The following is a 12,274-nucleotide window of genomic DNA, read 5'->3' as shown; positions in this document are numbered from 1 at the left end:
CTGTGTGTCAAGGAGGTCAGGAAAATTAAATTTAGTATTTTTTAGGTAAACTACATCTGACCTCCATTTTAACCATTCCTTGAACTTACTGACCTGTTAAATGGAATGGCCTAACGTTTCTGTAAAGAACTTGTGACAGCTTCTCAAGAAAGGATGTATTTTAAAGTAATGCAGACATGTAGTTAGATTTTTTCCAGTATGTCACATACTTAATTTGCTTTCTAGATGTATAAATGCCTGAAATTAAAAATCTTGTTGATTAAAAAAAATGAAGTGTTACTTGTTTCAAACATGAAATGTTAATTACGAGGCCCTCTCTCTTCAAGAACAACGCATGAATGTAAGTAGTGCTTTGGCTTCTTGCCTACAGGAAACTTTCTCCAAGTATTTTACCGAGTTAAGTGTGTTCCTTCTTCAGGTAGTTAACGCTTGGCACACGCCATCGTTAGAGTCGGTGGCGTTGCTCAGAGGAGCAGGCCTGCGTTTCATTCCAGGAGCAGCAATGGCTCTTGCATCAGAAGTGAGTCAGACACCGTGCAGACTCCCTCTGAACAGTACCCAATTAGCAGATGGCCTACAAATGAAACTAGGGTCCCATGTGTCCTCACCAAATCTGCATGTCTGCAGTGTCCCTCCTAATTAGTTAAAAATGAGTGTTCTCCATCAGTGTGTTGCTCAGATGAAAGTATGCAAACAAAAATGGGGTGGGTGGGCAAAGCTATTGTGCAATGTCTGCTTTTTCCTCCAATGCTCAAAAGTACTTGCCAATGGGAGGGAACAAAAAACAGCCACGGGGAAGAAAATCAAAACCCAACCTCTTTCTTGACTGTGCCATTCTTGCAGCAAAAAACCTCCAGCAACTTTCAGACTGGACAACCTGCACAGCCGCACGTGGCACTGGCCCCTGCCAGTGCATAGGAACGTCCTGCAATGAGATATGAAAGAATCAGTTTATGCTGGGGACAGGGAAACGAGACCCTGTGATTTACAAGCTCTCATGGAGGACACCGTGCATATGGTAAACTCTCCGATGTGCTGACGCTGCTCAGAGTCGCTGTGCCGCTGGAGAGTGGGGAGGGTGCCTGGTACTTGCAATCTGGAAGAAGGAGCCGAGGTGTCTGTTTTCCTCAGTGCCTTTTGGTTGCTGTTAACCATCAGAAAGTCGTGTTGGTCTGTCCCATGCAGGCTGGCGGCTCCTGGGGATCCATTACAAAGCTGGTGGAGCTCCAGAGGTCCCTTTTTCGGCATAGGACAGAATGTCCTGCGTGTGGATTCATCGCTGCTGTGTCCAGGAGGGCCCAGATGAGGTGGAGCCCAATGTACTGAGAGCATTTGTTCCAACAGACCATGAAAGACCATCTTTAAGACAAGCACACAGAGAACCTCTGTTCTATGCTTTCTTCTCCCCCTTCTTTCGACCCTTGAGTAACTAAAATCCCATTTTCTTGTACACCAGTTAGGCTGGGAAGCTGCCTAGGAGAAAGAATATCCTGCTGCCAGATGCTCTTTTTTTATTCTAACACAGTTGTTTTTCTCTTCACTTGATAAAGTTAAAATAAACAGTCTCTGGGGTGAATTACGGGCGTCAAAATTGGATTGGCATACAAACTGTAGAGCAGTTGGTGGCTGGGAGTCTGGGGAAAAGGAAACAGCAGGTTTTAGCTAGAGGGGACAACAGCTTTATTTCCCTCTTGGTCCTTGACAACTAAGCAGATGTCCTACAATTATTGTTTTACCTTCTAGTAATATAGTGTCTTTTCCTATCCTCCCAGGTACGCGACTGGCTCTTTTGCAGATGTGCAGGTACATCTCTTCCCTAGTTCAAAGCCACCTTAGTGCACCACTAGCTCCATCTATTGCTGGTTAATGGCCAGCTGAGATTCAGACAAATGCTTGTTTCTCCCTCTCAACTTTACAGGATACCTGTTTCCAGTCCCATTTATGTAGATATAACTTATGGTCTTACGAATAAGATCTTTTCTGAACATCTCACACGACCTTTTCACACCTTTGCTTCTGGGTTGATGCTCTCCACTCTATACGCCTTCCAGATGTCGCCTTCATGTTTTCTACAGTCCTTCAGAGTCCTCAAGTGCAGGTATTAGCAGGGCCACTGACCCTGACGCTGCCCCGCAGTGCTCTGAACAGAGGATGGGGTAATGGGTGGCATCGCTAGGTGCAACCACCGTCGTTGGGTGCAGACTGTTCTAGGTTGGAAGAGACATAACATGATGGTCTAGTTCTGAAGAGCTTGGTAAGTCTAAAAATTTTAGAAGAAAGCACACTGTGGGAAAGAGTGTCAAGTTAAATGAATTTTTAAGGTTCTGGGGCAATATATAAAGGAGTGCTTGCATGGTCTCCTGACAGCACATGGTCTGTTCAGTAGTTTCTGTTTAGCATGAGGAAGTTCATCTGCGCACTGTCTGAAATAGCCTCTTTGAGAATCTAGGGTTACATGCTGTCAGGGCTCACCTTCACCTGGTGTGATGAACTGTGCTGAAGCCTGAAGAATGCAAACTTTTCTCTTTATTTTTTAAAGCAGTCCTGAAGTCTGTTTCTAGCCTTAACAAAGCTGCAATCCAGGTTTATCATCCTACAAGACATCTGACAGGGAAGTTAAATAGCACTCCAGGCACATTTTTTTAAAGTTACTTGGGATACAAGGAATGTTAGTGTTTTTCTCAACAGGTGGGCATTCAAGCTGAAGCCTGTGTCTCTACAGTATGTGTGTGTATGTAATGTGTAAACTCCCAGGTATTTTAGTGTCTGCATTTATACCCTGCCTGGTTTCCCAGTTTTGTATTCAGCGCTTGCTTTGTGCGTGAGTGCCAAATGACATCTTAAATTCTTGGACCTCATTTAAAGAGACGCTGGGTAACTTGGAACGTTTAACAAAATCTTCAGTACAGTTTTACTCTATGAAGCTTGCACCTGCTCTTGCAGTATGAAAGACAAACATGCTGATTCTTCAGGGTAGCAAATGTAAATCATCAGTCAATTTTTTGCTCTCTAGGATAAGGGGGTTGCAAAAAGTAAAGTCTTAGCAGATGAGGCTTTGGGTCCTGTAGAGACAGGACTGGGTTTATGTAATGGGTTGGAGTGATGGACAGAAGGTTTCCGTTGTTCCAGCACTCGCTGATGGAATAACGTGGCACCTGGATGTTGAAGGTTTTCGAAGGACAGCCAGACAGCCCTGCTAGCCAAAGCCAGCACAAGAGCCGCACACCCTGAGACAGTCCCGAGCACGCTGTGGTACGGCAGCGAAGCACCTTTAGGTAAAGTCAGCAAGGATCCCAGTATAGCACTGGTGGGAGTGTGGTGCCCGGTAGCTTGTGGCTACGGGACTGGTGCCTACAACGCTTCAAAATGAAAGGTGACAAATCACCCCTGGCACGTGCATGTGAAATGACAGTCAATTAGAGAAACCTAAGAAATGCTTTCTCGTGCTGAGTAGCCACGCTTGTATCTCTGCTGCCCCAGGTCCAGACAAGTGAATGGCTGACGGCCCTTACGCTCGCCATCTGCCTGCAGAGCTCCTGGGAGAATGCACTGGGGCCCTGCCCCATCCAGCCCTGCCTGGGACTGATTTTCATTAGAGCTGGCCGGAGGCAGCGCACATTGTCCGGAAGCTGAAAGCACATCTTGCAGTGGCACCTGAACCCTGGTCACGGCTCTGTCTTCTGCGTGTTCCAACAGACAGACTCGCTGGTTCCCAAACTAGCCAGCAACTCCCGTAATGTCCCAAGGTGAACTTGTGTTAGGAGTGGAGCCAGGCAGCGAGATAATCACTGAACTGGAGAATAAATGCACCATGTGTCTCTCCTGTTCAAAACCACTCTAATTTCAAACATCTTGCCTCAACAACGATCTGTTAACACACTGCAGGCCAAGAATCTGTCAGAAGAATTTAAATACAATTCTGACAAGATCAGAACTAGATAGACTAAAACTTTACCAACCTGTGGCTGAAACAAAGCTAATTGAGTAGTGCTTGCCCAGGTCGGGACAGAAGGTGATCTCTCGGGGATCCTCTTTGCTGTGCAACTGTAGCTTCCAAAAGCAGGAGAGGTATTTAAACTCATTACAGGAAATAGAGAGCTGGCCTGAGTCCAGGAGGGTGTCTTCATTACTTTGACAACTGAAAGAAGAGGTTGATGCCGGGAACTTCAATGTTGCAGTCAAGGGGATGATGCGCTGAAATGTGAAACAAGTTCCCAAAAGTTTCTGAAAGAACTGTTTCCGAATGGTGAAAAGGAGCTGGCAGGGGTGTAGACGTAAGAAATAGACTGTCTGCCTCCAAGGGAGGGGGACAAATGAAGAACCTGGGGAGCCCTTTGCTTGCCTTCAGCTAATGCTACAGGATGCTAGAAACTCAAGGAAGTCCAGTGCTGATCTTTCAGTATTGTCTAGCATTTTGATACTCAAACCATTACGCTACTGTCTATCACTTGTCAATACTGTTGAGGAGCGGTGCCCGAATTTCTGGTGTTCTGTTGACAATTGCAAAAGTCCTTCTGTTAGTAGCGTTGGAATAAGTTTTCAGCTTTATTTAGGTTCTGGCAGAACAAGCTGGCAAAACGACACGAGCTGGAAGAGGAGGAAGAGAGTTTCAGGTATGAAGAGGCCTCTGTGCCGCTCTCTGAGATGCTGCTGCGTGTCATTAAAAGGGGTGTGGGGTGGGGAGTCTCCATCTGGACCAAGAATAAGCACTTGAGTTGACTGAACATGGCTGCAGAGGTACAGCCGTTATTAAGACACCCAAAATAGGTGTTGGTAACCTGTAAGCGTTCACATTTGCAGAACACATTTGGAGCAGCAGGTAGAGGCTGTATATATATTATGGTTGTAACCTGCTGTGTCACAGGAAGATTATCTCCTGTTTGCACTGAGGAATACCGCTAGATGTGAGTGAGGTGGGAAGAAAAATACAGTGGGAACACAGAGCAGTGAGGACCTGGTCTTAAACTGGGGTGATGGGAGCTGGGCAGCCAGGGTACTGCAGGCCAGCATGAGGGAAACTGCAGGGAAGTCGGGCGCGATGCCTGGCTCTTGAAAAACAGCCTGCTGGAGATGCTGCTGTCCTTGCAGGTGTGTGCGGATCACAGCCCCCAACTTCCCTGGCTCTGCTTGCTCCTGTCCGAGAACATCGGCTCTCTCCAGTGGGTTTGGCACCTTCCAAATGTTGCGGTCGAGCTCAGCTACGCCAGGCTGTTGGATGCGTGTACTGATGTTGCACAGTGCGGGAGAAAGCAGAAACAGGGGAAACCTCCTTGCAGCTGCCTGTGCTAATCCAACCAAAACACAGCTCCAAAACTGTGGAGGCACCCGGGGCTCAGCCAGACACAACACGCTTCCTCCTTCTCAACATCTGTATTCGTGTAAGCTGATGTGGAACTGCTTGTGCCGGTTGTTTGCAGACCCTCCCTTCTGTCTTGTGACTGACGTGAATAAATCCCGTGAAGAGATGGTTTCTCTATTGCCAGGCTCCTGCAGCGAGGACTTGGCCATCTGCTTAATGGTCTGTTGCGTTTCTGGTCGCCCGGTGCTGCGGTACTGGCTGGGGCTCTGCTGTTGTGCAACAGTCGCGTATGGAAAGCTTTACCCTTTAATGTGAAAAATGGGAGAGACAGATGCAATCTGGGTCTAATATTGTTCTGGTACTTAATCTTCTCCTCTCTCAGGAGCTTTCTTGCTGCTGCCGCCTTTCCTCACTCCGTCTGAGCAGCAGAGCCCCTCTTTTTACCTGATAAAGCGGGCACAGAGCCATTGTCCCCCAAAGCGAGCTCCCTGCCTCGGGGCTGTTACTCAGGATCTCAGGAGGATATAAACCATCTCTCCGTGATGTTTGTGAATCCGAGCACGTCGACTAGCCCCATCGCTTCAGAATGCACCGCACAGGAATAACAGTTCACAAACTTTTTGCTGTGATTACAGGTTGAAGTAGATCCACAGTGGGCGTCTGCTTAAACCAACAAAACCCCTTTATTAGAAAACTGTGGAAAAAGGATACCAGAGAGATTTAGTGTTTCAAAGAGGATCAGAACCAAAAGCCCTGTCTTGCTGGTAGGAGGATGGGAGATTTAGGAGTAGTTAGTAGCTTGAGAAAAAAAACCCCAAACAAACAATGATGAATAATAAAGGCAGGTCCTTTTTTTTTCTATTAAAAGTTTCTAGGCTACACAGATTTGTTATAAATGATGGCACTAAATAACCAGCCGTGCCCAAGCTCCCCTGAAAGGCTCTCTAATATCAGCAGCTGATGCCCTACTGCGCAGGGACACAATTGGGTCTGTTCCTCCAGACAATACACCTGTCATTGGCACACATAAAGCTGGCAATTAGCAGAGGAGGCTCTGTGTTGTGCTTTCATCCCCGACAATAAGAAGCGCCTGGAAGAGAGAGATTAAGGCTGGCATGTCCGCAAGAGATTGTTGAAACAAACCTCACTGAGACTTTGGGGCATTTAAGAAACAAAAACAACAAAATAAAACCCTGGTTAAATCTAACTCTAACCAGTCGAGAAAGCAAAATAGCGCTGGAATAGGATCATTTGCCTTAGAAATATAAGCCTGGGGTTGGGGAGGAAAGACTTTCCCCTCAGGTGAGATGTCCTGCAGCTGTCAGCGGTGTATCGTAGGAAATAAGCCCCAAGAGGGGTTCTGGCACTGAAGCGGCAGTGGGACTCCTGCGTCGCTTCACCGGGACGAGGACTAAGCACCAGCATCCATGGAATAGATTTTTTACCCAACTAATGCAAGCCCTAAGCTCTGGGCAATACTCTATACTTGGCACTCTGAATGTTTAAAAGTCTCCCAAATTACCCTGGAGGGGCCCTGAAAGCAGTGCAGCAGCACAAGTAGTCTCAGCTGGTTTGCGTGACCAGTACTGAACTGGAAGGGAAGCACGCTACTAGAATAAACTAATTTGGTCAGCAAGGCTCAAACTTCTTTTCTGCTGGTGCAGGAGTTCTTCCAACTCACAGGCATCAGGAAAGGCGCAGAGGTGAATTAGGACAATCTTTTCCTTGCTATCAGTCCCATCTCCCCAGGCATATAACTTCAGATTGCCGTATGCCACAGAGTGGGTCTTCAGTGGTGGATCCCGCACTGTACTCCAGCGGTGCACAGCGCAGGGAGAGGAGACACAGACACTTGCACGGGTTCCTGTTTGCAGCAGCTGAGGTGTGACTGGTGTCACTGGTGTGAGGTGTGACTGGCGTGACTGGTGTGAGGTGTGACTGGTGTGCCGAGGGCAGGCCACGATGCTGCTAACAGGGGCACGGGGGGCGAGGACTGTGGGGTGAGTTGTGCGTTTTGCTGTGCGAGGGGGTGAGCTGGTACAGACAGGCACCCGAGACCTGCCTGGGTCACTCCGTCCCCTTGGGGAGGTGTTGCTCTTCCTGCCCATGAACTTGTGCCCTCTCCCCTCGGCTTCCCGGGGGACACATCCCTGATGTACCAGGCTCTCGATGTGAAGCTTGTAGCATCAGGAAACTTGGTCAAGCCTGATGTGACAGACTTGAAAGGAGAAGGGGAGAGGAAGATGAGAGAACTAGACAAATAATGGGGTTGCCAAACATGCAGGTGTCTGGCCATAAAAGCAAATCAGTGTAGACCTTTAGTGTGCAGAATGGAAACCTGAAGAATTAGCTTGAACACATGTCCTCCTGTCTCTCTCCTGCAGAGCTGTGAATGTGAAATTACATCCACGATCCAAAGTCCAAAGAGCAAATTGTGCACTCGACGACTGCTGCTGACTGGCTTGGCGGGTCAGCGGTTGCCGTGCAGCTGCAGACCAGCCTACAGGTGTGCGCGGAGGTTGGCTGGTGGTGCTGGGACTTTGTCCAGGGGAGGTGGAAGGGTTGTCCAGATTTTTCCAAGACCGCTGTCTTCGGATAGCTCAATCCATGTGAGAGGGATAGCGTGAGTTAACAGCTTGCTTGGGGTGACAGACATGGGAAGTCCTGGACTGACACCTCCCTGTCAGCTGGAACAGCGGGAAGTTGTGCCATGACCGGATCACTGCGATGCAGTGTTAATTGCTTCCTGAATACTGATGAATCTTCTTTTGGGAGAGCTGACCTGGAGGTGCTGCAGGAGCAGAAGCCAGCAGCCTTTCAGCCCGTGGAAGCTCACGGGACAGCAAGCTCCTGTTTCTCTTCACACGCGGGAATCTCAGGGGCCTGGGAAGGAAAAGGAGAGGAGCTTTAGCACAGAAGTGTCTGTTCCAGGGATGTGTTAAATATATAGGCTGAGAACACACACAGAAATCCATCCTGTTCTGTGGCAGACTGTCCATTCTCAGCCTTAAGTCTGCCACAGACTTTTATCCGTGGAAGTTCCAAACTGCCCATGTGCAGTGCCCTTGTGCTGGGGCGGATGGCAGTACGTGGAAGGCTTTGTTGGTGGAACTGGAAAGCTGAAGTGTTTTGGCCCCGTAGAAGCAGCTTGGAGTTTTAGTTTCCACATGTGAGACAAATCTGGGCTCTGCCTGCACTCCTCAAGGCAGTGCTGGAATTAGAGGCAGCAGGAGGCTCAAATTCTTACCTGCGCGCTCCCGAACAGCCCAACCGCCCCTTTTCAGGTACTTGGCGTTAGAGAAGCAGCAACTGCTTCGTGCTTCTTTCTGAGTAATAAGCAGTTGGACAGTCGAAGACGGTTTATTAGGATGGAGACTCTGTGTTTTCCATTCCTTCCTACAACAGAAGTATCCCTTGCAGAAGCAGAGAAACATCCATATGCAGATAAATAAGGGTACCAAAGAAGCTTTGAACTGCAGAAGCAGCGCTGGTTATCGGTGTGAGGCATCAGCACCAAACAGCAGCTTGTGAAATTTTCAGATGTGTGAAACTGTAAAATAATTGAGATAGGGGAGGCGTGTGTCATACTTTCACAGCCCCGGTACTGGCGGGAGGGAGGTAAGTCTGCATCTCTTCTCCCACTGCCTCCTAAGTCAACACTTGGCAAGCCCTGTCTCTGCTCAGAACCAAACCTAATTCAAACAAAGGTTGGGTGACATTAAACTCCGCGAGGAGGAGCTGGGTCAGGGAGAGGGTCAGTGTTGTGTGGTAAAAAGTGGGAAAAAGCAAAAGCTGGAGTAGAATAACATCTACAGCTGGGTGAGGGAAATGTTATTTCGAAAGATAACTCTGCAAGGGACAGGCTTGCGACACGACCTAGTGATCTCTGACACACACAGCGCTTTGTTCTATTTTTCAATGCATTTTCCTTAGACACATGGCTTTCTACTTCACTTGGCAAATATTTGTTTTATAAAGATTAACATGTTGCTAGCCCACGCGCTGGGAAGCTCTTCTAAGGGTTGTGTGAAAGATGTGCCTTGAGAGTGGCAGATCGGGGTTTACTAACCGGGAAGGGTAACACTTCTTACAATGCACCTGAGCTGATTTTTTAAATTGACTGCATGTAAACAAAATTGCAACCTATTTAAAAAAAAGCTAACCCAGAGTGACAGCATCACCCGAACTGCGCAACACGATTTGCCCTTTGCTCAGCTGCTTATTAGAAAGATTTACAGGCATTAAAAGTACGTTGAGATTTTGCCATCTAACCATCCCAGGGTCATATGTCTGCTTGCCAAGGTCTTCTTGCACTTGATGGACACTTCTTAACTCTAAGAACTCTGTTATATCTAATTTATTTTGAGCTACATGAACAGAGGCTGACTTCAGGAACTGCAGTTGCCTTAAGGAGACAGCTGACTGGCTGGAATATTTGCTTTGTGGGAATTAGTGCCGATACAACGATGAATTACCCGCGCTGGTGGTGACGACTCTGCTGCCATGGCAAGGAGCAAACAGATGGCAGCGCCCAGGTGTGCGTGTGGCTGTGGGAAACCCTCGAGGAGCTGGGAGGTCAAAAGGAAGCGTCCTGCAGGCCCGGCGCTGCACCCCGCTTTCTGGACTTGCTCAGCAGCGCAGGAGCCTGTGCTCTTTGGGGGCTTTTAGATGTGATTTTAAGCGAAAGGACAATGAGGTGCCAATTATTAGCTTCCACTTGCCGGCTGTGACCTTTCCTTTGAAACTCTGGTGAAGGGTTCTTACCAGAGTGTCTAGAGCCATCCTTGATGCCAGGCAAAGCATCAAGTCTTATTTGAAAGTCCAGTGGGTGATTATGGAAGTTAGTTCACATTTAAATCCAAAGAACTCTTGTAGGTGAGGTTAGAAACTCAGGCAGCACTCAATGAGCATGGGAAACTCTTCTTCACCTCTCTGCATGTGCACAGAGGTTGGTTTATTTCTACAGCTATAGAAAAGAGGAGTCATGCTGTAGGCTGTGGGCTGGATTCCTTTTCTAATGCTAACAGAAAACTGCATTTAGTTCTGTTGCAAAAGGTGTTTAATTCTGTGCAAGACAAAGGCATAAAGAAAACAGTTTACTGTCTACTGGGGAACTCAGAACTCTTATTAAACTTAATGCAGCTGTAAGTTTGAAAAACACTTTGCACTTTTCCTCTGAGGATCTTTGGTGTAAATTTGGGCTTTGCCTCATACCCTTTCCTCCTTCCGTCACCGAGGAAAGTAGGATCCAGTCTTGGCCAAACGGCAGCGAGTTGCAGAGCCCTCTCCCGGTGCTGCCATGCTGCCTCGCAAGCCTTTGGTGCTCTGTGCTGTGCCGTCGGTGAGTGCCAGGCTGTTTCCCAACGGGCAGCGGTGACTAAGCAGCCTGAAGCAGCTGCCTCCAAGGTCCATTCTTCTGCGAGAGATTTATTGCAGCGAGCAGAGGCACTGGGATGTGATAATTGCCTTCATTCCCAGATGAAGACCCTGAAGAACAAAAGCCAGTTGCCCGTGAATCCATGGTGTGAGTCAAGCATTCACTTGGAGGGGAGGAGCGGGAACCGTATGCCTGTTGCTGTAGCAAAAGTGAGTGGGCATTAATCAGAAGGGCCACTCTGCCCAGCGAGGTGGGGAGCGCTGCTGGCCCGTGGAGGCGGCCTGGACCCTCCAGCCTTCGCACCCTCCCCGGGGCTGCCACGGGCCCGGGCGTGAGGAAATGCCAGGACGCTGAAGCTGCTCGGTGAGGAAATCCCACGAGGGACACACTGGGGTGCCCTGCAGAGCTCTGGCTGGTTTGACTCTGCCTTTTGGGCCTGCCCCTGCTCACTCCATCAGCCGGGTCTTTTGTTTGTCCTCCTGGACATCTCTAGAGCTGACCTTCACCTGAGCTCTGGAGCACGCAGATATTAGACTCTTGCTACCGTGAGGAGCCCCGGTAACTCCCCCACTGCCTGATTTTCTGCCAAGACCATGTGCCAGATTTCCTTCTTTCCTTCCCCCCAGAAGCTTTATCGGGGACTTCCATGGAGAAGTGATTGCCTGGGAAGAAGATCCCCCGCGCTGCGAGCACAGGTTGCGGAGGGGGAAGGATCGTGAGTGCTTTGCTGTTAGCGGGGGTGAGGGCGTTGGGAGCGGAGTGTGCCGGCGGAGCCGGCCCGGGATGGGGTGCGGGATGGGGCTGGGGGTGCGGGTGGGGATGGGGTTGCGGGACGGGGTTGTGGGATGGAAGTGCGGGATGGGGGTGCCCGAGCCCAGCGCCGCCCCGAGGATTCGGTGTCGCCGAGCAGCCACCGCCCGGCCAGCTCCGGCGCCGCCGCCCCTCCGCACCGCCCAGCCCAGCCCGGCCCAGCCCAGCCCCTCCGCGCCCGCGGGAGCGGCCAGGCGGGCGCGGTGCGGGGAACGGCAGCGCCCGTGTGCGGGGCGGGGGAGCCGCCGAGCGGAGCGGGGCTGCGAGGGGCGAGGAGCCCGGCACGGAGGAGGCGAGGCGGCTGGGGGGGCTGCCGGGCGGCGGCGGGGCTGCGGGGGGCGCGGGGCGCGGAGCGGGGCGTGTTGTCCGTCGGGGGACGCCCGGCTCCCGCTGCCGGCTCTCGGGCTTGTCCCGGCAGCGGCTGGGCTGGAAGTACCCCCTTCCCCGGGCTCCCCCAACGCCGTGAGACCCTGTCTGTTCTGCCGGGACCGGGGGGCGTCCTGTCCAGGTGTCCTGTGGCAGCATCTTCGGGGCCCTCCATGGAGAAGCGCTGACCTGCGGCTGCAGCTCGGGGGGCAGCGGGGGGTTGGCGGTGCCCGTCTGCCAGCACGGTGCCAGGCGCTGTGGGCAGATCCCCCAGCTCCCATCGCTCGCCCATCAGATGAGCGCAGGGACCAACATGCCGCTCCCCACGGCTTGGAGCATTTTTCTTTGGTTATAAAGTCGCTGCTGAACTTTGGCAAACTGTTTGAGAACATATTTGGAGTCAGGGCTTCAGAACCCACCTC

General features: G+C 50.4%; 1 long non-coding RNA gene across 1 annotated transcript; it reads left to right on the top strand.

Annotated features, from left to right (window-relative positions):
• Positions 1-3,048: 3,048 nt before the first annotated feature.
• Positions 3,049-5,402, top strand: LOC141751717 (uncharacterized). The gene is made up of 3 exons (XR_012590069.1): positions 3,049-3,275; positions 3,481-4,613; positions 5,089-5,402. It is a non-coding gene; the product is annotated as an uncharacterized LOC141751717 (long non-coding RNA).
• Positions 5,403-12,274: the final 6,872 nt, after the last annotated feature.

Source organism: Larus michahellis, chromosome 15 (genome assembly GCF_964199755.1).
Source record: "Larus michahellis chromosome 15, bLarMic1.1, whole genome shotgun sequence".
Classification (NCBI taxonomy): Eukaryota; Metazoa; Chordata; class Aves; order Charadriiformes; family Laridae; genus Larus; species Larus michahellis.
Note: the sequence above shows the minus strand (reverse complement) of the source record. Positions and strands in the feature narration are given on the sequence as shown.